Source organism: Oncorhynchus clarkii, chromosome 27 (genome assembly GCF_045791955.1).
Source record: "Oncorhynchus clarkii lewisi isolate Uvic-CL-2024 chromosome 27, UVic_Ocla_1.0, whole genome shotgun sequence".
NCBI classification, from domain to species: Eukaryota; Metazoa; Chordata; class Actinopteri; order Salmoniformes; family Salmonidae; genus Oncorhynchus; species Oncorhynchus clarkii.
Window position 1 is genome coordinate 29627879 of NC_092173.1, and position 27369 is coordinate 29655247.

Consider the following 27369-nt stretch of genomic DNA (forward strand, 5'->3'; position numbering starts at 1 on the left):
CTTCAAGGTCTCAGAGCGAGTGACGTCTCTCAGTGGCCGGCTGCGACAGAGCCTGGGTACGAACCCAGAGTCTCTGGTGGCACAGCTAGCCTTAGACCACTGTGCCACCCGGGAGGCCGTTGGTATCTCTCTCAGTGTTGGTATCTCTCTCAGTGTTGGTGTGTCTCTCAGTGTTGGTGTCTCTCTCAGTATTGGTATGTTTTTCAGTGTTGGTATCTCTCTGTGTTGGTATGTTTCTCAGTGTTGGTATCTCTCTCAGTGTTGGTATCTCTCTCAGTGTTGGTATGTTTCTCAGTGGTGATATGTTTCTCAGTGGTGATATGTTTCTTAAAGTTGGTATGTTTCTCAGTGTTGGTATCTCTCTGTGTTGATATCTCTATCAGTGTTTATCTCTATCAGTGTTGATACAGTGCCTTCCGAAAGTATTCGACCCCCTTGAACTTTGCGACCTTTTGCCACATTTTTGGCTTCAAACATAAAGATATAAAACTGTATTTTGTGAAGAATCAACAACAAGTGGGGCACAATCATGAAGTGGAACGACATTTATTGGATATTTCAAACTTTTTTAACAAATCAAAAACTGAAAAATTGGGCGTGCAAAATTATTCAGCCCCCTTAAGTTAATACTTTGTAGCGCCACCTTTTGCTGCGATTACAGCTGTAAGTCGCTTGGGGTATGTCTCTATCAGTTTTGCACATCGAGAGACTGAAATGTTTTCCCATTCCTCCTTGCAAAACAGCTCGAGCTCAGTGAGGTTGGATGGAGAGCATTTGTGAACAGCAGTTTTCAGTTCTTTCCACAGATTCTCGATTGGATTCAGGTCTGGACTTTGACTTGGCCATTCTAACACCTGGATATGTTTATTTTTGAACCATTCCATTGTAGATTTTGCTTTATGTTTTGGATCATTGTCTTGTTGGAAGACAAATCTCCGTCCCAGTCTCAGGTCTTTTGCAGACTCCATCAGGTTTTCTTCCAGAATGGTCCTGTATTTGGCTCCATCCATCTTCCCATCAATTTTAACCATCTTCCCTGTCCCTGCTGAAGAAAAGCAGGCCCAAACCATGATGCTGCCACCACCATGTTTGACAGTGGGGATGGTGTGTTCAGCTGTGTTGCTTTTACGCCAAACATAACGTTTTGCATTGTTGCATCTGACCAGAGCACCTTCTTCCACATGTTTGGTGTGTCTCCCAGGTGGCTTGTGAAAAACTTTAAACAACACTTTTTATGGATATCTTTAAGAAATGGCTTTCTTCTTGCCACTCTTCCATAAAGGCCAGATTTGTGCAATATACGACTGATTGTTGTCCTATGGACAGAGTCTCCCACCTCAGCAGTAGATCTCTGCAGTTCATCCAGAGTGATCATGGGCCTCTTGGCTGCATCTCTGATCAGTCTTCTCCTTGTATGAGCTGAAAGTTTAGAGGGACGGCCAGGTCTTGGTAGATTTGCAGTGGTCTGATACTCCTTCCATTTCAATATTATCGCTTGCACAGTGCTCCTTGGGATGTTTAAAGCTTGGGAAATCTTTTTGTATCCAAATCCGGCTTTAAACTTCTTCACAACAGTATCTCGGACCTGCCTGGTGTGTTCCTTGTTCTTCATGATGCTCTCTGCACTTTTAACGGACCTCTGAGACTATCACAGTGCAGGTGCATTTATACGGAGACTTGATTACACACAGGTGGATTGTATTTATCATCATTAGTCATTTAGGTCAACATTGGATCATTCAGAGATCCTCACTGAACTTCTGGTGAGAGTTTGCTGCACTGAAAGTAAAGGGGCTGAATAATTTTGCACGCCCAATTTTTCAGTTTTTGATTTGTTAAAAAAGTTTGAAATATCCAATAAATGTTGTTCCACTTCATGATTGTGTCCCACTTGTTGTTGATTCTTCACAAAAAAATACAGTTTTATATCTTTGTTTGAAGCCTGAAATGTGGCAAAAGGTCGCAAAGTTCAAGGGGGCCGAATACTTTCGCAAGGCACTGTATCTCTATCAGTGTTGGTATGTCTCTCAGTGTTGGTATGTCTCTCAGTGTTGGTATGTCTCTCAGTGTTGGTATGTCTCTCAGTGTTTGATGTTTCTCAGTGTTCATATCTCTCCCAGTGTTGGTATACTTCTCAGTGTTGGTATGTTTCTCAGTGTTGGTATCTCTCTCAGTATTGGTATGTTTCTCAGTGTTGGTATCTCTCTCAGTATTGGTATGTTTCTCAGTGTTGGTAAGTCTCTCAGTGTTGGTATCTCTTTTAGTATTGGTATGTTTCTCAGTGTTGGTATCTCTCTCAGTATTGGTATGTTTCTCAGTGTTGGTATGTTTGTTTGTTTCTTTGTAAAGCCCGTCAGACTTTCTCTATTTTTCACTCTCTGTCTTTCTCTCCTTCTTCACTCAGTTTCTGTCCTGTCTTTCTGTATGACAGGGATGTCTATCTTTCTGTCACTCACATTGCAGGTTTTACTTCAACACTATTTTGCTTCAATGATCACAGAGAGGGAGTGGGGAAAAAGGTAGAGGGGACAGAGGGAGTGGAGAGAAGGAGATAGTGGAGAGGGGGAGGGCGGATTTAGGATTATAACTAACCAGACCGCAAAGAGGAAGAGTGTATTGACAGTGTAATGCAGATTTGACCCTGGTAGAGTGAACCATGGCAAAACTGGATTAGAGTGTCCATGCAGTCATCTTTACAGCAGAGGGAGCACCCCCTATCCACATCGATGGGACAGTAGTGGAGAAGGTGGTAAGTTTTAAGTTCCTCGGCGTACACATCACGGACAAACTGAATTGGTCCACCCACACAGACAGCGTCGTGAAGAAGGCGCAGCAGCGCCTCTTCAACCTCAGGAGGCTGAATAAATTTGGCTTGTCACCAAAAGCACTCACAAACTTCTACAAATGCACAATCGAGAGCATCCTGTCGGGCTGTATCACCGCCTGGTACGGCAACTGCTCTGCCCACAACCGTAATGCTCTCCAGAGGGTAGTGAGGTCTGCACAACGCATCACCGGGGGCAAACTACCTGCCCTCCAGGACACCTACACTACCCGATGTCACAGGAAGGCCATAAAGATCATCAAGGACAACAACCATCCGAGCCACTGCCTGTTCACCCCGCTATCATCCAGAAGGCGAGATCAGTACAGGTGCATCAAAGCAGGGACCGAGAGACTGAAAAACTCCTTCTATCTCAAGGCCATCAGACTGTTAAACAGCCACCACTAACATTGAGTGGCTGCTGTCAACACACTGACTCAACTCCAGCCACTTTAATAATGGGAATTGATGGAAATTGATGTAAAATATATCACTAGCCACTTTAAACAATGCTACTTAATATAATGTTTACATACCCTACATTACTCATCTCATATGTATATGTATATACTGTACTCTATATCATCTACTGCATCTTTATGTAATACATGTATCACTAGCCACTTTAAACTATGCCACTTTGTTTATATACCCTACATTACTCATCTCATATGTATATACTGTACTCTATATCATCTACTGCATCTTGATGTAATACATGTATCACTAGCCACTTTAAACTATGCCACTTTGTTTACATACCCTACATTACTCATCTCATATGTATATCCTGTACTCTACCATCTACTGTATCTTGCCTATGCCGTTCTATACCATCACTCATTCATATATCTTTATGTACATATTATTTATCCCTTTACACTTGTGTGTATAAGGTAGGAGTTTTGGAATTGTTAGGTTAGATTACTCGTTGGTTATTACTGCATTGTCGGAACTAGAAGCAAAAGCATTTCGCTACACTCACATTAACATCTGCTAACCATGTGTATGTGACAAATACAATTTGATTTGATTTGATTGATGTGTTTGTCATTCTACTCGGTATGTAAAAACATCAAACACCCACCCACACCATCATACCCAAAAACATCAAACATCCACCCACACCATCATACCCAAAAACATCAAACACCCACCCACACCATCATACCCAAAAACATCAAACACCCACCCACACCATCATACCCAAAAACATCAAACACCCACCCACACCATCATACCCAAAAACATCAAACACCCACCCACACCATCATACCCAAAAAGGATCAAATAACTATCACAATGTTAGTGAAATAAAGACCACCATCTGTCTGAGTTTCATAAGCTGGTAATGAATCGAGTTGTCAGCACTAAAGTGAATATCCTTCCTGAAAAAAGTGAAGTTGGGGAGAACAGGCTTTGTTTGGTGAGCAGCCAGCTGGATAGAGAGAGAGAACAGGAGACTGGCTGCTATGGCAGGAAGAGATTCAGAGTGAGGGAAAGCACGACCCTGGGAGGAATAGGAGACTGGCTGCTATACAGGAGTTATGCCACAGGGCAGAAGTTGTGTCTGTGGGATTGTGTGTGTGTGTATGTGTGTCTCTGTGTGTTATTTAATCATGTGTGTATGTAGTTGAGAGAGAGTGGGGACAAGGGAGTGGATTTGAAAAAAATCAATGTAAGGGAATTTCATATTTTGTTTGTTTTGTTGATTTCATGTTGAATTCACATTAGTTGACAACCAATACTTAGACATTGAACTGACATCTGTGTCCTGTGCAGTGACGATTTTAGCATGTACATCTTGGTGGGGCAAACCCTCACACAGAAACGAGACCCTTATACCCAGACATGGACCACACACCCTCTCCACTTAATAGCAGGCTAGTGATTGCTTTGCAACGCTTGCAGTTAGCCACTGATTCCTTCCAAACCACTCATTGTTGAATTTGCGATTTCCAACTTGTGTATTTTTTATGTCCAATGAGCACCGAAACGTTTTATCTATAATTTCTCTTCATCATTTCTCTTCATCTGACAAGGATTGAAAAGGATTTGCCAGTAGATTGTCGACTTGATTCATGATGATAACTTGCTAGCTAAGATTTTGAAAGTATGACGTTAACATGATCAGTCCAATCAAAGCTACGGTAGATATAAGGTGATTTGACGTAATTTTATCTATGACCAATGACCTTGAGCCTTCTTGGATGGGCACTTCTAATGTAACTCTATGGCAGCACCCAAGGGGCTTGAATTTTTTAGCTCTACCTGTAGATTTTGCGGTAACGTAGTGTCCCCATGAGTGACAGAACATTGAGCCAATCAAAGCTCAACTAGAGAACATTACCAACACCTATGCTCTGTATTTTCCGCTGGCTGCCCCACCACCACAGAAAGCCCTGAAACACCTGCATTTTGGAGCTGCCTTACTCAAGACAGCAAAAAAGAGACCATGTTTGTATGCGGCTTTATTAACTCAATTATTATTATTATTATTATTTCTACATTGTTTGCAAACTGATATGTGACACGTATTAATGCCAAAGTAATATGCAAAACAGGAAACAACAAGAAAAAAAAGTTTTATTTTTTAAAGCTAAACAGTTGGATCTCAAAACAGGAGGTTTTGAATGACGGGTCACCCCTGGCCCAGTGGGACAACCAGCTAAGGCACAATCAACACAAAGTGGAAGTTCAAAACAACTTGAAGTTTGAGATGGGAAGCAAACTTTGTAATTCCCAAATCCCTCCATGTCTCTCCCTGTCATGCAAAATGATAGACAGAAGAAATCAAATCAAATTTGATTTGTCACATGCGCTGAATACAAACAGCTATAGACCTTCCCATGAGATGCTTGCTTACAAATGCTTACTTCCAAGTTTTAAAAACAATTTGAATTAAGAAACTATTTACTATATAAACTAAAGTTTAAAAAAGTAACACAATAAAATAAAAATAAGCAGGCTATATGGAGGGGGTCCTGGAACCTGGTCAATGTGCAGGGCTACAGGTTAGTTGAGGTAATATGTACATGTAGGTAGGGCTAAAGTGACTATGCATAGATAATAAACAGAGGGTAGCAGCAGCGTAAAAAAAGGAGAGTGTCGATGCGATTAGTCTGGGTAGCCATTTGATGAACTGTTCAGGAGTCTTATGGCTTGGGGGTAGCAGCTGTTAAGAAACCTGTTGGTCCTAGACTTGACGCTCCGGTACTACTTGCCATGCGGTAGCAGAGAGAACAGTCTATGACTGGGGTGGCTGACACCGCCTGGTGTAGAGGTCCTGGATGGCAGGAAGCTTGGCCCCTGTGATGTACTGGGCCGTACTCACTACCCTCTGTAGCGCCTCGCGGTCGGAGAATAAGTAAGTAAATATAAATAAAAGGGCAGGGTAGAAAGATGGAGAGAGAGAGGGGGGGAAAGGAGAGAATAACAACAATGGGCCTACTCAATTGGACAGTGTGGCAGAGAAAGAGAGAGGGAGAGAAGGAGGGAGGGAGACAGAGAGAGAGCGGGTGAAACATTGCATATCAAAGACCCCTTGTCATCTCCTGGGCCCGCCACGGTATGAGAAAACAAAACCACTCTCCTCTCCATTCTGTCTTCTTCCACTCCCTCTCTCTTTCTTCCTCCTCTCTATTAGTGTCTGACTCCAGGAGCGCTGCTACAGTCCTTTAGAGTTGAACGTCTTAAAGGGGCAGGCCTCCTCCACACCTGTCCCCTTCTCACTTCAAAGACCAGATGGGGAGAGAGAGCAGGAAAATGAAGAGATGAAGAGGCAGTGGGATGGAAAGTCATAACAAATGATAGGTAGAGGGCAGTGGCAGACTAAGAAAATGAATACTGAAAGGCCAGAGAGAGACAGAAAAGGGCAAGCTAGTGGGAGAGAGACACAAAAGGGTTGACAGAGATAGGAAATAAGATGTAATAGAGGAGAAAGACAGGATCAAACACAAGGCTATTAACTGGAGAGGAGAGAGGACAGGAGAAATGAGGAGAGGAAAGAAATTAGGGCTGTATATATATATTTACAAATGAAATATATGGGGGATTGATGGAAGCTACAATCAAACTGCAGTATTCAAGCTGATCTACCCCCTTAGAAAAAAACATTAATATATGTAAAAACTTTGGGCTGTAGGGATGAACAGAGGAGAGGAGATGGAGAGGAAGGACAGAGGGGGTGAGGAAACAAGGGCAAGGGAGCCATGAAGGGATCAACACAGAGATTGATGAGTCCTGAGAACAAGGTGACTTCAAGGAGGAGTTTAGAAACAAGAGAAGGAGAGAATGAGAATGAGAGGTAGTGTGGGAGCCAGGGACGAAATGAAACCAAACCCATCTCTCCGTCCAGCGTGGGATTGAATCGCTTGCAGGAGGAGAACAAAGCAAATGAAAAAGAAAAGTCATCCATTCAGGAGAAGGGAACGGAGGAAAGGAAAGGAGAAAACGGTCACCTTGTGAATAGCAACTATACTCTCTCTACCTCGCTCTCTGTTTGTTCCCCTTTCAACATACAACCACAACTTGAACATATACAGCCATCCATCTTCACTGTAAGTCAAGGGTCTAACCCAATCTTGTCTATTGGTATGGGTCATCTTCACTGTAAGTCAAGGGTCTAACCCAATCTTGTCTATTGGTATGGGTCATCTTCACTGTAAGTCAAGGGTCTAACCCAATCTTGTCTATTGGTATGGGTCATCTTCACTGTAAGTCAAGGGTCTAACCCAATCTTGTCTATTGGTATGGGTCATCTTCACTGTAAGTCAAGGGTCTAACCCAATCTTGTCTATTGGTATGGGTCATCTTCACTGTAAGTCAAGGGTCTAACCCAATCTTGTCTATTGGTATGGGTCATCTTCACTGTAAATCAAGGGTCTAACCCAATCTTGTCTATTGGTATGGGTCATCTTCACTGTAAGTCAAGGGTCTAACCCAATCTTGTCTATTGGTATGGGTCATCTTCACTGTAAGTCAAGGGTCTAACCCAATCTTGTCTATTGGTATGGGTCATCTTCACTGTAAGTCAAGGGTCTAACCCAATCTTGTCTATTGGTATGGGTCATCTTCACTGTAAGTCAAGGGTCTAACCCAATCTTGTCTATTGGTATGGGTCATCTTCACTGTAAGTCAAGGGTCTAACCCAATCTTGTCTATTGGTATGGGTCATCTTCACTGTAAGTCAAGGGTCTAACCCAATCTTGTCTATTGGTATGGGTCATCTTCACTGTAAATCAAGGGTCTAACCCAATCTTGTCTATTGGTATGGGTCATCTTCACTGTAAGTCAAGGGTCTAACCCAATCTTGTCTATTGGTATGGGTCATCTTCACTGTAAGTCAAGGGTCTAACCCAATCTTGTCTATTGGTATGGGTCATCTTCACTGTAAGTCAAGGGTCTAACCCAATCTTGTCTATTGGTATGGGTCATCTTCACTGTAAGTCAAGGATCTAACCCAATCTTGTCTATTGGTATGGGTCATCTTCACTGTAAGTCAAGGGTCTAACCCAATCTTGTCTATTGGTATGGGTCATCTTCACTGTAAGTCAAGGGTCTAACCCAATCTTGTCTATTGGTATGGGTCATCTTCACTGTAAGTCAAGGGTCTAACCCAATCTTGTCTATTGGTGTGGGTCATCTTCACTGTAAGTCAAGGGTCTAACCCAATCTTGTCTATTGGTATGGGTCATCTTCACTGTAAGTCAAGGGTCTAACCCAATCTTGTCTATTGGTATGGGTCATCTTCAGTGGACTTGTGGTTGGAGCAAGGCACAAAAAATTGCGAGTAGGTGAGTAAAAATGAGAATGAAAACTATGAACAGTGTATATGAGTGTGTGGCAATAAATGTTTATGAGAGAGAAAGAGTATAGCAAAGAGAGAGACAGAGAGAGAAAACGAATGAGAGAGGGCGAGCGAGTAAGTCAGTGAGAGAGGGAAACTGTGTGCTTGAACAACAGTAAAGCGACAGCTGTGACTGTGACAAGATGGACGGACAGCGTGCTTCCTGTCTGCCTGTTTGCCTGTCTATCAGCCTGCCTGAATGTGCTTGAAGGTGACTATGAATTACTGTCTGCGTGGCAGAAAAATACTAATTAGAGTCGCAATTACAGTGTGCTATGACAGGGGACAGAGAGTCAACAGCACAATGGCCTCTCCAGTGCCTGCTAATTCACTTGTGCTGTTAGAGTGGGCTGCTGGCTCTCTGGGAATACTAACCACCACACCAGCAGACTCTCTCCCAGCCCCCCTGACTCCCTCTCTTTACACTGACTGATCACACTGGTCTGGAACACACTCAGAGAAATATGCAGGGAAGGAGAGAGTCCCTCTCTTTGGCTTGTTCTCTGCACTATGAGACCCAACAGGCTGGTCTTGGTCTCTGCACTATGAGACCCAACAGGCTGGTCTTGGTTTCTGCGCTATGAGACCCAACAGGCTGGTCTTGGTCTCTGCACTATGAGACCCAACAGGCTGGTCTTGGTTTCTGCGCTATGAGACCCAACAGGCTGGTCTTGGTCTCTGCACTATGAGACCCAACAGGCTGGTCTTGGTCTCTGCACTATGAGACCCAACAGGCTGGTCTTGGTCTCTGCACTATGAGACCCAACAGGCTGGTCTTGGTTTCTGCGCTATGAGACCCAACAGGCTGGTCTTGGTCTCTGCACTATGAGACCCAACAGGCTGGTCTTGTTCTCTGCACTATGAGACCCAACAGGCTGGTCTTGGTCTCTGCACTATGAGACCCAACAGGCTGGTCTTGGTTTCTGCGCTATGAGACCCAACAGGCTTGTCTTGGTCTCTGCACTATGAGACCCAACAGGCTGGTCTTGGTCTCTGCACTATGAGACCCAACAGGCTGGTCTTGGTTTCTGCGCTATGAGACCCAACAGGCTGGTCTTGGTCTCTGCACTATGAGACCCAACAGGCTGGTCTTGGTCTCTGCACTATGAGACCCAACAGGCTGGTCTTGGTCTCTGCGCTATGAGACCCAACAGGCTGGTCTTGGTCTCTGAGCTATGAGACCCAACAGGCTGGTCTTGTTCTCTGCACTATGAGACCCAACAGGCTGGTCTTGGCCTCTGCGCTATGAGACCCAACAGGCTGGTCTTGTTCTCTAAACTATGAGACCCAACAGGCTGGTCTTGTTCTCTGCACTATGAGACCCAACAGGCTGGTCTTGTTCTCTGCACTATGAGACCCAACAGGCTAGTCTTGTTCTCTGCACTATGAGACCCAACAGGCTGGTCTTGTTCTCTGCACTATGAGACCCAACAGGCTAGTCATGTTCTCTGTGCTATGAGACCCAACAGGCTGGTCTTGTTCTCTGCACTATGAGACCCAACAGGCTGGTCTTGTTCTCTGCACTATGAGACCCAACAGGCTGGTCTTGTTCTCTGCACTATGAGACCCAACAGGCTGGTCTTGGCCACAAGTGGACAGAGTACAGAAGCCATGTGCCTGATGATTACATCCATATGAGCCCAGTGTGAACATTCAATTCAGCTCTTTTATATGGTGGAAAATGTCTGACATTTTTTAGGTGAGATAAACACGCAGAGATAGAGAGGCAGAGAGACAGACGCAGAGATAGAGAGAGACGCAGAGAGAGAGACGCAGAGAAACAGACGCAGAGAGAGACAGATGCAGAGAGACAGACGCAGAGATAGAGAGAGACGCAGAGAGAGAGACGAAGAGAAACAGACGCAGAGAGAGACAGATGCAGAGAGAGAGAGACGAAGAGAAACAGACGCAGAGAGAGACAGACGCAGAGAGAGACAGACGCAGAGAGACAGATGCAGAGAGAGAGGCAGAGAGAGACAGACGCAGAGAGAGAGGCAGAGAGAGAGATATAGAGAGACAGATGCAGAGAGAGAGACGCAGAGAGAGACACGCAGAGATAGAGAGGCAGAGAGAGAGACGCAGAGAGAGAGATGCAGAGAGAGACAGACGCAGAGAGACAGACTCAGAGAGAGAGAGAGGCAGAGAGAGAGAGAGGCAGAGAGAGAGATGCAGAGAGAGAGAGAGGCAGAGAGAAATAGAGAGACAGATGCAGAGAGAGACGCAGAGAGAGACACGCAGAGATAGAGGCAGAGAGAGAGAGGCAGAGAGAGAGACGCAGAGCGAGAGAGGCAGAGAGAAATAGAGAGACAGATGCAGAGAGAGAGACGCAGAGAGAGACACGCAGAGATAGAGAGGCAGAGAGAGAGAGGCAGAGAGAGAGACGCAGAGAGACAGACTCAGAGAGAGAGAGAGGCAGAGAGAGAGAGGCAGAGAGAGAGAGGCAGAGAGAGAGAGGCAGAGAGAGAGGGGCAGAGAGAGACACGCAGAGAGAGACACGCAGAGAGAGATATAGAGAGACAGACGCAGAGAGAGATGCAGATAGAGACACGAAGAGATAGAGAGGCAGAGAGAGAGACGCAGAGAGAGAGGCAGAGAGAGATATAGAGAGACAGACGCAGAGATAGAGAGGCAGAGAGAGAGACGCAGAGAGAGAGACGTAGAGAGAGACAGACGCAGAGAGAGAGGCAGAGAGAGAGATATAGAGAGACAGATGCAGAGAGAGAGACGCAGAGAGAGACACGCAGAGATAGAGAGGCAGAGAGAGAGACGCAGAGAGAGAGATGCAGAGAGAGACAGACGCAGAGAGACAGACTCAGAGAGAGAGAGAGGCAGAGAGAGAGAGAGGCAGAGAGAGAGATGCAGAGAGAGAGAGAGGCAGAGAGAAATAGAGAGACAGATGCAGAGAGAGACGCAGAGAGAGACACGCAGAGATAGAGGCAGAGAGAGAGAGGCAGAGAGAGAGACGCAGAGCGAGAGAGGCAGAGAGAAATAGAGAGACAGATGCAGAGAGAGAGACGCAGAGAGAGACACGCAGAGATAGAGAGGCAGAGAGAGAGAGGCAGAGAGAGAGACGCAGAGAGACAGACTCAGAGAGAGAGAGAGGCAGAGAGAGAGAGGCAGAGAGAGAGAGGCAGAGAGAGAGAGGCAGAGAGAGAGGGGCAGAGAGAGACACGCAGAGAGAGACACGCAGAGAGAGATATAGAGAGACAGACGCAGAGAGAGATGCAGATAGAGACACGAAGAGATAGAGAGGCAGAGAGAGAGACGCAGAGAGAGAGGCAGAGAGAGATATAGAGAGACAGACGCAGAGATAGAGAGGCAGAGAGAGAGACGCAGAGAGAGAGACGTAGAGATAAACACGCAGAGGTAGAGAGGCAGAGAGAGAGACGCAGAGAGAGAGAAGCAGAGAGAGACACGCATAGATAGAGAGGCAGAAAGAGAGACGCAGAGAGACAGACGCAGAGAGAGACACGCAGAGATAGAGAGGCAGAGATAAACACGCAGAGATAGAGACGCAGACAGAGAGACGCAGAGAGAGACGCAGCGAGAGACACAGAGAGAGATGCAGAGAGAGAGAGAGATGCAGAGAGACACAGAGAGAGATGCAGAGAGAGAGATGCAGAGAGAGATAGACGTAGAGAGACACAGAGAGAGGGACGCAGAGAGAGAGAGACGCAGAGAGAGAGAGATGCAGAGAGAGAGAGACGTAGAGAGACACAGAGAGAGGGACGCAGAGAGAGAGAGACACAGAGAGAGAGACACAGAGAGAGAGGGACGCAGAGAGAGAGAGACGCAGAGAGAGAGAGACGCAGAGAGAGGGACGCAGAGAGAGAGAGATGCAGACAACAAATTCCAATTGGCTATACTAAAACTCTTTAACATCATACTTAGCTCTGGCATCTTCCCCAATATTTGGAACCAAGGACTGATCACCCCAATCCACAAAAGTGGAGACAAATTTGACCCCAATAACTACCGTGGAATATGTGTCAACAGTAACCTTGGGAAAATCCTCTGCATTATTATTAACAGCAGACTCGTACATTTCCTCAATGAAAACAATGTACTGAGCAAATGTCAAATTGGCTTTTTACCAAATTACCGTACAACAGACCATGTATTCACCCTGCACACCCTAATTGACAACCAAACAAACCAAAACAAAGGCAAAGTCTTCTCATGCTTTGTTGATTTCAAAAAAGCCTTCGACTCAATCTGGCATGAGGGTCTGCTATACAAACTGATGGAAAGTGGTGTTGGGGGTAAAACATACGACATTATAAAATCCATGTACACAAACAACAAGTGTGCGGTTAAAATTGGCAAAAAACACACACATTTCTTCACACAGGGTCGTGGGGTTAGACAGGGATGCAGTTTAAGCCCCACCCTCTTCAACATATATATCAACGAATTGGCGCGGGCACTAGAAAAGTCTGCAGCACCCGGCCTCCCCCTGCTAGAATCCGAAGTCAAATGTCTGCTGTTTGCCGATGATCTGGTGCTTCTGTCACCAACCAAGGAGGGCCTACAGCAGCACCTAGATCTTATGCACAGATTCTGTCAGACCTGGGCCCTGACAGTAAATCTCAGTAAGACCAAAATAATGGTGTTCCAAAAAAGGTCCAGTCACCAGGACCACAAATACAAATTCAATCTAGACACTGTTGCCCTAGAGCACACAAAAAACTATACATACCTTGGCCTAAACATCAGCGCCACAGGTAACTTCCACAAAGCTGTGAACGATCTGAGAGACAAGGCAAGAAGGGCATTCTATGCCATCAAAAGAAACATAAATTTCAACATACCAATTAGGATTTGGCTAAAAATACTTGAATCAGTCATAGAGCCCATTGCCCTTTATGGTTGTGAGGTCTGGGGTCCGCTCACCAACCAAGACTTCACAAAATGGGACAAACACCAAATTGAGACTCTGCACGCAGAATTCTGCAAAAATATCCTCCGTGTACAACGTAGAACACCAAATAATGCATGCAGAGCAGAATTAGGCCGATACCCACTAATTATCAAAATCCAGAAAAGAGCCGTTAAATTCTACAACCACCTAAAAGGAAGTGATTCACAAACCTTCCATAACAAAGCCATCACCTACAGAGAGATGAACCTGGAGAAGAGTCCCCTAAGCAAGCTGGTCCTGGGGCTCTGTTCACAAACACAAACACACCCTACAGAGCCCCAGGACAACAGCACAATTAGACCCAACCAAATCATGAGAAAACAAAAAGATAATTACTTGACACATTGGAAAGAATTAACAAAAAAACAGAGCAAACTAGAATGCTATTTGGCCCTAAACAGAGAGTACACAGCGGCAGAATACCTGACCACTGTGACTGACCCAAAATTAAGGAAAGCTTTGACTATGTACAGACTCAGTGAGCATAGCCTTGCTATTGAGAAAGGCCGCCGTAGGCAGACATGGCTCTCAAGAGAAGACAGGCTATGTGCTCACTGCCCACAAAATGAGGTGGAAACTGAGCTGCACTTCCTAACCTCCTGCCCAATGTATGACCATATTAGAGAGACATATTTCCCTCAGATTACACAGATCCACAAAGAATTCGAAAACAAATCCAAATTTGAAAAACTCCCATATCTACTGGGTGAAATTCCACAGTGTGCCATCACAGCAGCAAGATTTGTGACCTGTTGCCACGAGAAAAGGGCAACCAGTGAAGAACACACACCATTGTAAATACAACCCATATTTATGCTTATTTATTTTATCTTGTGTCCTTTAACCATTTGTACATTGTTAAAACACTGTATATATATATATAATATGACATTTGTAATGTCTTTACTGTTTTGAAACCTCTGTATGTGTAATGTTTACTGTTAATTTTTGTTGTTTTTCACTTTATATTTTCACTTTGTATGTTGTCTACCTCACTTGCTTTGGCAATGTTAACACATGTTTCCCATGCCAATAAAGCCCTTGAATTGAATTGAATTGAATTGAGAGATGCAGAGAGAGAGAGAGACACAGAGAGAGAGGGACGCAGAGAGAGAGAGACGCAGAGAGAGAGAGACGCAGAGAGAGGGACGCAGAGAGAGAGAGATGCAGAGAGAGAGAGACACAGAGAGAGAGAGACGCAGAGAGAGAGAGACACAGAGAGAGAGGGACGCAGAGAGAGAGAGACGCAGAGAGAGAGAGACACAGAGAGAGGGACGCAGAGAGAGAGAGAGAGACGTAGAGAGAGAGACACAGAGAGAGGGACGCAGAGAGAGAGAGACGCAGAGAGAGAGAGACGCAGAGAGAGGGACGCAGAGAGAGAGAGATGCAGAGAGAGAGAGACACAGAGAGAGAGAGACACAGAGAGAGGGACGCAGAGAGAGAGAGAGAGACGTAGAGAGAGAGACACAGAGAGAGGGACGCAGAGAGAGAGAGACGCAGAGAGAGAGAGACGCAGAGAGAGGGACGCAGAGAGAGAGAGATGCAGAGAGAGAGAGACACAGAGAGAGGGACGCAGAGAGAGAGAGAGAGACGTAGAGAGAGAGACACAGAGAGAGGGACGCAGAGAGAGAGAGAGACACAGAGAGAGAGGGACGCAGAGAGAGAGAGACGCAGAGAGAGAGAGACACAGAGAGAGAGAGACGTAGAGAGAGAGACACAGAGAGAGGGACGCAGAGAGAGAGAGACACTAAGCAAGACAAAGGAAAGAGATGAGAAAAAAGAGAGAAATACAATACCATAAAAGAAGAAAAGAGGGTCAAACAGAAATGTAAAGACTAGTTTCACCTGCTCCTCTCCACTCCTCTCCTCTCAATCACCACTGATATGGAAAAGGCCCAGATGGGGTTTCACCTCCATTTTTTGACCAAGCACTACTTTCCACATCAGCGAGCATGAAGAAAGGGACACATAGTCTATTGGGACACAGCCCTTGACTAGTAGCTGAGTGTGGCAGAGATTGGTTTGGAACCAGGCCAGGCAGGCCTGAAGCTTTCTGCTGCTGTAAAGTCGGGCTCTCCTGGTTTGGCAGCGGGAATGTGTTCTTTTCACTCTGTCAGTCCAGTGGTTCTGGCACTAGATAGCAGACGGTCCAGGTCACTGTGTGTCTGCTGGAACAGATAGGTTTGTTTCTACCCTCCTGTGCTCAACAAAATACACAGTGAAGGGAGAGAGAGAGAGACAGAAAGAGAGAGAGAATGAGAGAGAGAGAGAGAGACAGAGAGGAAGAGAGATAGAGAGGAAGAGAGATAGAGAGAGAGAGAGATGATGCAGAACTGCACTACTCCAGATAGGAGAGTATTGGTAGTATCAAGCAGAAAAACAACATTTTCAGACATGTTACATCTATCACGCACCCCCACACCCAAACCCCAATCCCTTACATTCATTACCCCAACCTTGAGTAACACTCTCACCCCCCACGCCAAATTCATCATACCACCTTAGGGCTAGACTATAACCTCCACCCCATGCCACACCACCTTTCTCTATCCCCTCTTTCATCCATCTCTCTTTCACCCCTCTCAACCAGAGGACCAACTAGAGGACCAATCCCATAAATCTTCACTCCAGACTCTGAAGCCAATTCTGTCTGTCTATACATCCCAGACAACATAGCTCCATATACATCACATATAACACATCTAACCCAGACAACATAGATCCACACCACATAGAACTTATCTAACCCAGACAACATAGATCCACACCACATAGAACTGGCCTCAGACTATACATCCCAGACAACATAGACACACACCATGTCTAACTTTTTCTCAGAGGCTTATTAGGCCAGTGACAAAGCCAGATTGGAAACTGAGGGCTGGAGGCTGGAGAAGGAGGGCTGGAGGCTGAGGGCTGGAGGCTGGAGAAGGAGGGCTGGAGGCTGGAGAAGGAGGGCTGAGGGCTGGAGACTGAGGATTGGAGACTTAAGAAGGAGGGCTGGAGGCTCAGCACTGGAGTCTGAGGGCTGGAGGCTGAGCACTGGAGTCTGAGGGCTGGAGTCTGAGGGCTGGAGGCTGGAAAAGGAGGGCTGAGGGCTGGAGACTGAGGGTTGGAGACTGAGGGATGGAGGCTGAGGCCTAGAAACTGAGGGCTGGAGGCAGAGGGATGGAGGCTGAGTGCTGGAAACTGAGGGCTGGAGACTTGAGTCTGAGGACTGGAGGCTGAGGGCTGGAGGCTGAGGGTTTGAAAGATGAGGGTTGGAGGCTGAGGGTTGGAGGCTGTGGGCTAGAGGCTGGAGACTGAGGAGATTGAACGCTGGAGACTGAGGGCGAGACAATGGAGACTGAGGGCTGGAGGTTGAAGTGCACTGATGCCCAAACACTCCATACAGACCACACTAGCTGTTTTTTCTACAATTAAAACCTGTTTGGGATAGGGGGCAGCATTTTCACTTTTGGATGAAAAGCGTGCCCAGAGTGAACTGCCTCCTACTCTGTCCCAGATGCTAATATATGCATATTATTATTAGTATTGGATAGAAAACACTCTGAAGTTTCTAAAACTGTTTGAATGATGTCTGTGAGTATAACAGAACTAATTTGGCAGGCGAAAACCTGAGAAAATTCCAACCAGGAAGTGGGAAATCTGAGGTTTGTAGTTTTTCAAAGCTTGGCCAACCAAATACACAGTGTCTATGGGGTCAAGTTGCACTTCCTAAGGATTCCACTAGATGTCAACCATCTTTAGAAACTTGTTTCAGGCTTCTGCTATAAAGGAGTGGGGAATGGGAGCTGAATGAGTCAGTGGTCTGACAGAGTGTCTCAGGCTTGTGACGCGCGGTCCCGACAGAGTTAGCTCTCGTTCCAGTGCTTTTCTACAGACAATGGAATTCTCCGGTTGGAACATTATTGAAGTTTTATGTTAAAAACATCCTAAAGATTGATTCCATACATTGTTTGACATGTTTCTACGACCTATAATGGAACTTTTTAAGTTTTTGTCTGGATGAAGTGCTCGCGCCTCATGAAGATGGATTACTGGGCTGAACACGCTAACAACAAGTGGCTATTTGGACATGAATGTTGGACTTTATGGAACAGATCAGTCATTTATAGTCGAACTGAGATTCCTGGGAGTGCATTCTGATGAAGATCATCAAAGGTAAGTGAATATTTCTAACGTTATTTCTAACTTCTGTTGACTCCAACATGGCGGATATTTCTTTGGCTGGATAGGGCTCTGAGCGCCGTACTCAGAATATGCTTTTTCCGTAAAGTTAAAAAAAAATCTGACACAGCGGTTGCATTAAGGAGAAGTCTATCTTTAATTCTGCGCGTAACGCGCAAACATTACTGCACATTACTGCACGTAACGCGCAAATGTAAACTACATTTTTTGGGATATAAATATGCACATTATCGAACAAAACATACACATATTGTGTAACATGATGTCCTATGAGTGTCATCTGATAAGGATCATCAAAGGTTAGTGATTCATTTTATCTATATTTCTGCTTTTTGTGACTCCTATCTTTGGCTGGAAAAATGGCTGTGTTTTTTTCACTTGGCTCTGACCTAACAATCATATGTTGTGCTTTCGCTGTAAAGCCTTTTTGAAATCGGACACCATGGGTAGATTAACAAGAAGTTTATCTTTCGTTTGCTGTATTGGACTTATTTTAGAATTTTGCGCGCTGCCCTTTCAGCGGAATGTTGTCGAGGGGTTCCGCTAGCGGAATGTTATCGAGGGGTTCCGCTAGCGGAATGCTATCGAGGAGTTTCGCTAGCGGAATGTTATCGAGGGGTTTCACTAGCGGAATGTTATCGAGGGGTTTCGCTAGCGGAATGTTGTCGAGGGGTTCCGCTACCGGAATGTTGTCGAGGGGTTCCGTTAGCGGAATGTTGTCGAGGGGTTCCGCTAGCGGAATGTTGTCGAGGGGTTCCGCTAGCGGAATGTTGTCGAGGGGTTCCGCTAGCGGAACGCCTGCATTAGAAAGGTTAAAAAGCCATTACACACACAGACACGCTAGTGGAATGTTGTCGAGGGGTTCCGCTAGCGGAATGTTGTCGAGGGGTTCCGCTAGCGGAACGCCTGCACTAGAAAGGTTAAAAAGCCAATACTTACTTACTTACTTACTTACTTACTTACTTACTTACTTACTTACACACAGACAGACAGACAGACAGACAGACAGACAGACAGACAGACAGACAGACAGACAGACAGACACTGTCAGTTTCCTCTATCCTTGAGATAGCAGTGTGTGGAGTACAATACGTAATACCGGTGCAAAAGACTCTATCACCTCTGCTATTGACATCTCTAAAAGGGTCGTACTGGAGAACACTCATCTTCCCATGGCAATCCTTCACTGACTAAAAATATATGGAGAGCAACAATACAAAACAACATCTCAGCTATTCCTCTCAAGTGGATATATTAAGGAAGTCAATAATGAAATAATAAGCTTTGCTGGCATCTAATATTGGTCATCACACACCATATGCAAATACCCTGTCAGTATTAACCTGTTTAATGTGCAGATTATCATCAAGAGTAGAAAAATCTATAGTAACAAAAATATTGAGAGAGAGAGACAGAGAGAGAGACAGAGACACAGAGAGAGAGAAAGAGACCGAGAGACAGAGAGAGAGAGAGACTGAGAGACAGAGAGAGACACAGAGAGACAGAGACAGAGAGAGAGCGAGAGAGAGAGAGAGAGAGAGAGAGAGAGAGAGAAAGAGAGAATACATGGCGTTATCTGTTTATTGGGTTGAGGTGGAGGCATGTGTCATTATCTCTGAGAACGGCTGTAGAGTATCTGTGGAACATCTGAACAACAACAATCCTACACCACAAGACACCCACCTCTAACTAATAATTAGACAGCGTATCATTATCTCTTGGGTGTGAGTGGGACATTATTTATCGTTCATACAGGCCTCGTCCTCTTCCACATAATCACATTCTGTCCCTCACACATTTATATAGAGGAGATGAAATCAGCATTTATTATGCACATCATTCTCTACCTCTTAGACATTCTTTCTTTCTCTACCTCTTTCACTGGCTCTGTCTTTTCATCCCCACCTCTATCGCTCTATCACTTCTTTTTCTGGATGTAATCCCTCTCTTTTATGAGTAGCAGAAGTGCCTCTTAGTTGTGTGGAATGGTGCTGATGTGGTTACTAAATGACAGGGAGGTGGAGATATGTGTTCTATTAGCACTGCACATTGTGGAGAGAGGAAGAGAGTAGAAAAGAGAGGACGAGAGAGGGAGAGAGGGAGAGAGAGGGAGAGGGAGAGAGAGAGAGGACGAGAGAAGGAGAGAGGGAGAGAGGGAGAGAGGGAGAGAGAGAGAGAGAGAGGAAGAGAGTAGAAAAGAGAGGACGAGAGAGGGAGAGAGGGAGAGAGAGGGAGAGAGAGGAAGAGAGTAGAAAAGAGAGGACAAGAGAGGGAGAGGGGGAGAGAGAGGGAGAGGGAGAGAGGGGGAGAGAGGAGAGAGAGGGAGAGAGAAGAAGAGAGTAGAAAAGAGAGGACGAGAGAGGGAGAGAGGGAGAGAGAGGGAGAGAGAGGAAGAGAGTAGAAAAGAGAGGACAAGAGAGGGAGAGAGGGAGAGAGAGGGAGAGGGAGAGAGGGGGAGAGAGGGAGAGAGAGGGAGAGAGAAGAAGAGAGTAGAAAAGAGAGGACGAGAGAGGGAGAGAGAGGGAGAGAGAGGAAGAGAGTAGAAAAGAGAGGACAAGAGAGGGAGAGAGGGAGAGAGAGGGAGAGGGAGAGAGGGGGAGAGAGGGAGAGAGAGGGAGAGAGAAGAAGAGAGTAGAAAAGAGGACGAGAGAGGGAGAGAGGGAGAGAGAGGAAAAGAGAAGACGAGAGAGGGAGAGAGAGGGAGAGAGGAAGAGAGACAAAGAGAGAGGAAGAGAGAGTAAAAGACCTGGGGTCTGGCAGTAAACCCCAAAAAGACTAAAATAATGATTTTTCAGAGAAGATCCAGATCTCAGTGAATTAGACCAAAGTTCTCAATTGGTACAAAATATATAGAGTACTGTACACACTACAATTACTTAGGTTTAAAAATAAGCTCAACTGGACACCTTAATGAGGCAGTAAATGAACTGAGGGAGAATGCACGCAGGGCATGGCATTCTACGCCATTAAAAAAACATCTAATTGAAATACCTGTTTAAAACTTGGCTAAACTAATTGAATGTGTCATTGAACCAATTGCACTTTATGGCAGCGAGGTGTGGGGTCCACTTGCAAAACAAGATTTCATCAAATGGGACAAACACCCCATTGAAACCCTGCATGCAGCGTTCTGTAAGATTCTCCTACATGTCCAGAGGAAAACTATAAACAATGCATGCAGGGCAGAATAAGGCCAATATCCACTAATAATTAAAACACAAAAAAGAGCAATTAAGTTTTGGAAACATCTAAAATACAGTGACCCCCTCTCATATCATTACCAAGCCCTGCAATGCCAAGAGCTGAGCAAAGAAAAGAGTCCCCTCATCCAGCTATTCCTGGGGCTGAGTTCACAAACCTGTTCTACTAACACACTGAAGCCTCAGGACCAGAACATCCAATCAATCAGAATAAAACAAATTACAACACAGTCAAAACAAAACCACATTGCTTATTGGGAAACACAAGCACAAACACAAAGCAAAATGCAGTGCTATCTGGCCCTAAATTGACAGTACACTGTGGCTAACTATTTGACCATGGTTACTGATCAAAACCTTAGTAAAATCTTGACAAAGTACAGGCTCAGGGAGCACAGCCTTGCCATTGAGAAGGGTAGACACAGGAAAACCTGGCTTCCTGTAGAGGAAAGGCTGTGCAACCACTGCACAACAGCAGAACCTGAGACGGAGCTGCATTTCCTGACAAAATGTAAAAAATATAAAACAATTAGAGAGTGTCATTTCCACAAATTTGAAACCGTTATTCAAGGTTTCAAAGACCTCTCTGAAGAGAGTAGGCTACCCGTCCTGTTGGGGGAGGACGCAGAGAGCTGTGGGTTGGCAGCGCACTACATTGCTGTCTGCCATAAGTTGAGGGACGGTGTAGGACAGACCAATCAACCTGCACATGTCCTCTACTGTATGCTTATTGTTATTGTTCAATGTTTAATTATTTTGACACTTGGTTATTGTTGTTACTGTTGTCCCGTTGACAATTTTGATTCTTATTATTTTCATATTGTAAATATCCAAAGTAAGCTTTGGCAATATGTACATTGTTATGTCATGCCAATAAAGCACATTGAATTGAATAGAATTGAAAAAGAGAGAGGAAGAGAGAGAAAGAGAGAGAAAGAGAGAGGAAGAGAGAGGAGGAGAGAGGAAGCGAGAGGAAGCGAGAGGAAGAGAGAGAAAGAGACAGAAAGAGAGATGAAGAGAGATGAAGAGAGATGAAGAGAGACGAAGAGAGAGAAAGAGAGAGAAAGAGAGAAAGAGAGAGAAAGAGAGAGGAAGAGAGACGAAGAGAGAGAAAGAGAGAGGAAGAGAGACGAAGAGAGACGAAGAGAGAGAAAGAGAGAGGAAGAGAAAGAGACAGAAAGAGAGAGAAAAAGAGAGGAAGAGAAAGAGACAGAAAGAGAGAAAAAGAGAGAGGAAGAGAGACGAAGAGAGAGAAAGAGAGAGGAAGAGAGAGGAAGCAAGAGGAAGCGAGAGGAAGAGAGAGGAAGAGAGAAAGAGAGACAAAGAGAGAGGAAGCGAGAGGAAGAGAGAGAAAGTGAGAGAAAGAGAGAGAAAGAGAGAGGAAGAGAGACGAAGAGAGAGAAAGAGAGGAAGAGAGAGAAAGTGAGAGAAAGAGAGAGAAAGAGAGAGGAAGAGAGAGAAAGAGAGAGAAAGAGAGAGGAAGAGAGACGAAGAGAGAGAAAGAGAGGAAGAGAGAGAAAGTGAGAGAAAGAGAGAGAAAGAGAGAGAAAGAGAGAGAAAGAGAGAGGAAGAGAGAGAAAGTGAGAGAAAGAGAGTGAAAGAGAGACGAAGAGAGATGAAGTGAGAGAAAGAGAGAGGAAGAGAGAGGAAGAGAGATGAAGAGAGAGAAAGAGAGAGGAAGAGAAAGAGACAGAAAGAGAGAAAAAGAGAGAGGAAGAGAGACGAAGAGAGAGAAAGAGAGAGGAAGAGAGAGGAAGCGAGAGGAAGCGAGAGGAAGAGAGAGGAAGAGAGAAAGAGAGACAAAGAGAGAGGAAGCGAGAGGAAGCGAGAGGAAGAGAGAGGAAGCGAGAGGAAGAGAGAGAAAGAGAGAGGAAGAGAGACGAAGCGAGAGGAAGAGAGAGGAAGCGAGAGGAAGAGAGAGGAAGCGAGAGGAAGAGAGAGGAAGCGAGAGGAAGAGAGACGAAGAGAGAGGAAGAGAGAGGAAGCGAGAGGAAGCGAGAGGAAGAGAGACGAAGAGAGAGGAAGAGAGACAAAGAGAGAGGAAGCGAGAGGAAGAGAGAGGAAGCGAGAGGAAGAGAGAGGAAGAGAGACGAAGAGAGAGGAAGCGAGAGGAAGAGAGACGAAGACAGACGAAGAGAGAGGAAGCGAGAGGAATAGAGACAAAGAGAGAGGGAGGGAGGTAGGGATTGTGTGTGAGAGAGCGAGGGAGGACAAGAAACCAGAAAAGTGTTACTGCCCTCAGGCTCCATCCCTCTGTGTCCAACCCTCAGCCTCTAGCCCTCGGGCTCCAGCCCTCAGCCTCCAGCCCTCAGCCTTTAGCCCTCAGTCTCCAGCCCCCAGCCTCCAACCCTCAGTCTCAATGAAGAGTTAACTCACTCTGCCTAGGCTGGTAGAGGCTATCCCTCCCTCCCTCCCTCTCTGCCTCCCTCTCTGCCTCCCCCCTCTCTGCCGCCCTCCCTCTCTGCATCTCTGCCTCCCTCTCTGCCTCTCTGTCTCCCTCCCTCTCTGCATCTCTGCCTCCCTCCCTCTCTGCCTCCCTCCCTCTCTGCATCTCTGCCTCCCTCTCTGCATCCCTCCCTCTCTGCCTCTCTGTCTCCCTCCCTCTCTGCATCTCTGCCTCCCTCCCTCTCTGCCTCTCTGTCTCCCTCCCTGCCTCTCTGCCTCCCTCCCTCTCTGCATCTCTGCCTCCCTCGCTGCCTCTCTGCCTCCCTCCCTCTCTGCCTCCCTCCATCTCTGCCTCTCTTTCTTCCCCTCTGCATCTCTGCCTCCCTCCCTCTCTGCCTATCTGTCTCCCTCCATCTCTGCATCCCTCCCTCTCTGCCTCTCTGTCTCCCTCCCTCTCTGCATCTCTGCCTCCCTCCCTCTCTGCCTCTCTGTCTCCCTCCCTCTCTTCATCTCTGCCTCCCTCTCTGCCTCTCTGTCTCCCTCCCTCTCTGCCTCCATCCATCTCTGCCTCTCTTTCTTCCCCTCTGCATGTCTGCCTCCCTCCCTCTCTGCCTCTCTGTCTCCCTCCCTGCCTCTCTGTCTCCCTCCCTCTCTGCATCTCTGCCTCCCTCTCTGCCTCTCTGTCCCACTCCCTCTCTGCCTCCCTCCATCTCTGCCTCTCTTTCTTCCTCTCTGCATCTCTGCCTCCCTCCCTCTCTGCATCCCTCCCTCTCTGCCTCTCTGTCTCCCTCCCTCTCTGCCTCCCTCCATCTCTGCCTCTCTTTCTTCCCCTCTGCATCTCTGTCTCCCTCCTTCTCTGCCTCTCTGTCTCCCTCCCTGCCTCTCTGTCTCCCTCCCTCTCTGCATCTCTGCCTCCCTCTCTGCCTCTCTGCCTCCCTCCCTCTCTGCCTCCCCCATCTCTGCCTCTCTTTCTTCCTCTCTGCATCTCTGCCTCCCTCCCTCTCTGCATCCCTCCCTCTCTGCATCTCTGCCCCCCTCCCTCTCTGCATCTCTGCCTCCCTCTCTGCATCTCAGCCCCCTCCCTCTCTGCATCTCTGCCTCCCTCTCTGCCTCTCTGTCTCCCTCCCTCTCTGCATCTCAGCCCCCCTCCCTCTCTGCATCTCTGCCTCCCTCGCTGCCTCCCTTCCTCGCTGCCTCCCTTCCTCTCTGCCTCCCTCCATCTCTGCCTCCCTCTCTGCCTCTCTGTCTGCTTCCCTCTCTGCCTCTCTGTCTTCCTCCCTCTCTGCCTCTCTGTCTCCCTCCCTCTCTGCACCTCTGCCTCCCTCCCTCTCTGCCTCCCTCCCTCTTTGCACCTCGGTCTCCATCCCTCTTTGCACCTCTGCCTCCCTCCATCTCTGCATCCCTCCCTCTTTGCATCTCTGTCTCCCTCCCTCTCTGCCTCTCTGTCTCCCTCCCTCTCTGCATCTCTGCCTCCCTCCCTCTCTGCATCTCTGTCTCCCTCCCTCTCTGCCTCTCTGTCTCCCTCCCTCTCTGCCTCTCTGTCTCCCTCCCTCTCTGCATCTCTGTCTCCCTCCCTCTCTGCCTCCCTCCCTCTCTGCATCTCTGCCTCCCTCCCTCTCTGCATCCCTCCCTCTTTGCACCTCTGCCTCCCTCCCTCTCTGCCTCCCTCCCTCTCTGCATCTCTGTCTCCCTCCCTCTTTGCCTCTCTGCCTCCCTCCCTCTCTGCCTCCCTCCCTCTCTGCATCTCTGCCTCCCTCGCTGCCGCTCTGCCTCCCTCCCTCTCTGCCTCCCTCCCTCTCTGCCTCCCTCGCTGCCTCTCTGCCTCCCTCCCTCTCTGCATCTCTGCCTCCCTCGCTGCCTCTCTGCCTCCCTCCCTCTCTGCATCCCTCCCTCTTTGCATCTCTGCCTCCCTCCCTCTCTGCCTCCCTCCCTCTTTGCCTCTCTGCATCCCTCCCTCTCTGCCTCCCTCCCTCTTTGCCTCTCTGCCTCCCTCCCTCTCTGCATCTCTGCCTCCCTCTCTGCCTCTCTGTCTCCCTCCCTCTCTGCATCTCAGCCCCCCTCCCTCTCTGCATCTCTGCCGCCCTCGCTGCCTCTCTGCCTCCCTTCCTCTCTGCCTCCCTCCATCTCTGCCTCCCTTTCTTCCTCTCTGAATCTCTGCCTCCTTCTTTGCCTCTCTGCCTCTCTCCCAATCACTATTACTTTTTATTTCTCAAAGAAAACACATAAAGTACCAGTCAAGGAAAGTGATGGAGTGCTGCATCGGTTGACCTGTCCTCCACAATCATCCGACCTCAACCCAATTGAAATGATTTGGGATGAGATGGACCGCGGAGTGAAGGAAAAGAACTCAACAAGTGCTCAGTACTTGCGGGAACTCATTCAAGACTGTTGGAAAAGCATTCCATGTGAAGCTGGTTGAGAGAATGCCAAGAGTGTGCAAAGCTGTCATCAAGGTAAAGGGTGGCTACTTTGAAGAATGTCAAATATCAAATATATTTTGATTTGTTTAACACTTTTTTGGTTACTACATGATTCCACGTGTTATTTCATAGTTTTGATGTCTTTACTATTATTCTACAATGTAGAAAATAGTACAAGAAAAACCCTTGATTGAGTAGGTGTGTCGAAACGTTTGACTGGTTCTGTAGGTGTGCGTGTGTGTTCCCATGGCTACTGGGCACACACACATGAAGACAGTATACAGAAAGTGCACCGGAAAACACAAAAACCCTTGAGCCCTAAGACGCAAACGCTAAAGCCAGAGGAGAGGATTCTTTTGAAAAGCTACATCTGAAACAAAAAGAGTAGGACAGGGACATTAGGGCGAAAGAGCTCTCAGATCCTCTGTCAGTACAGGGGCTTAAGAGGACAGAGAGAGAGGAGAGGAGAGGAGAGGAGAGGAGAGGAGAGGAGAGGAGAGGAGAGGAGAGGAGAGGAGAGGAGAGGAGAAGAAACTCTCCCCTTTCTCTCTCTCTCTGTCTCTCACTCTCCCCTCTCTCTCTCTGTCTCTCACTCTCCCCTCTCTCTATGTCTCACTCTCCCCTCTCTCTCTCTGTATTTCACTTTCCCCTCTCTCTCTCTGTCTCTCACTCTCCCCTCTCTCTTTGTCTCACTCTCCCCTCTCTCTCTCTCTTGTGCTCTCTCACTCTTCCCTTTCTCTCTCTCTGTCTCACTCTCCCCTCGCTCTCTGGCTCTGTCTCTCTCTGTCTCACTCTCTCTCTGTCTCACTCTCCCCTCTCTCTATGTCTCACTCTCCTCTCTCTCTCTCTGTCTCTCACTCTCCCCTCTCTCACTCTCCCCTCTCTCTATGTCTCACTCTCCACTCTCTCTCTCTCTCTCTGTCTCTCACTCTCCCCTCTCTCTCTGTCTCTCACTCTCCCCTCTCTCTCTCTCTCTCTCTTGCGCTCTCTCACTCTACCCTTTCTCTCTCTCTGTCTCTCACTCTCCCCTCTCTCTATGTCTCACTCTCCCCTCTCTCTCTCTGTATTTCACTTTCCCCTCTCTCTCTCTGTCTCTCACTCTCCCCTCTCTCTTTGTCTCACTCTCCACCCTCTCACTCTCTCTTGTGCTCTCTCAATCTTCCCTTTCTCTCTCTCTGTCTCACTCTCCCCTCTCTCTCTGGCTCTGTCTCTCTCTGTCTCACTCTCTCTCTGTCTCACTCTCCCCTCTCTCTCTGTCTCACTCTCCTCTCTCTCTCTCTGTCTCTCACTCTCCCCTCTCTCTCTGTCTCACTCTCCCTTCTCTCTCTCTCTGTCTCTCACTCCCCCCTCTCTCTCTCTGTCTCTCACTCTCCCCTCTCTCTATGTCTCACTCTCCCCTCTCTCTCTCTCTGTATTTCACTTTCCCCTCTCTCTCTCTGTCTCTCACTCTCCCCTCTCTCTCTTGTGCTCTCTCACTCTCCCCTTTCTCTCTCTCTGTCTCACTCTCCCCTCTCTCTCTGGCTTTGTCTCTCTCTGTCTCTCTCTCTCTCTGTCTCACTCTCCCCTCTCTCTATGTCTCA

General features: G+C 47.0%; 1 protein-coding gene across 1 annotated transcript in view; it reads right to left on the minus strand.

The window, feature by feature from the left end:
• The window catches only part of LOC139385642 (calsyntenin-2-like), a 483955-nt gene that overhangs the window by 52479 nt on the left and 404107 nt on the right, over positions 1 to 27369 (minus strand). The window lies entirely within an intron of this gene.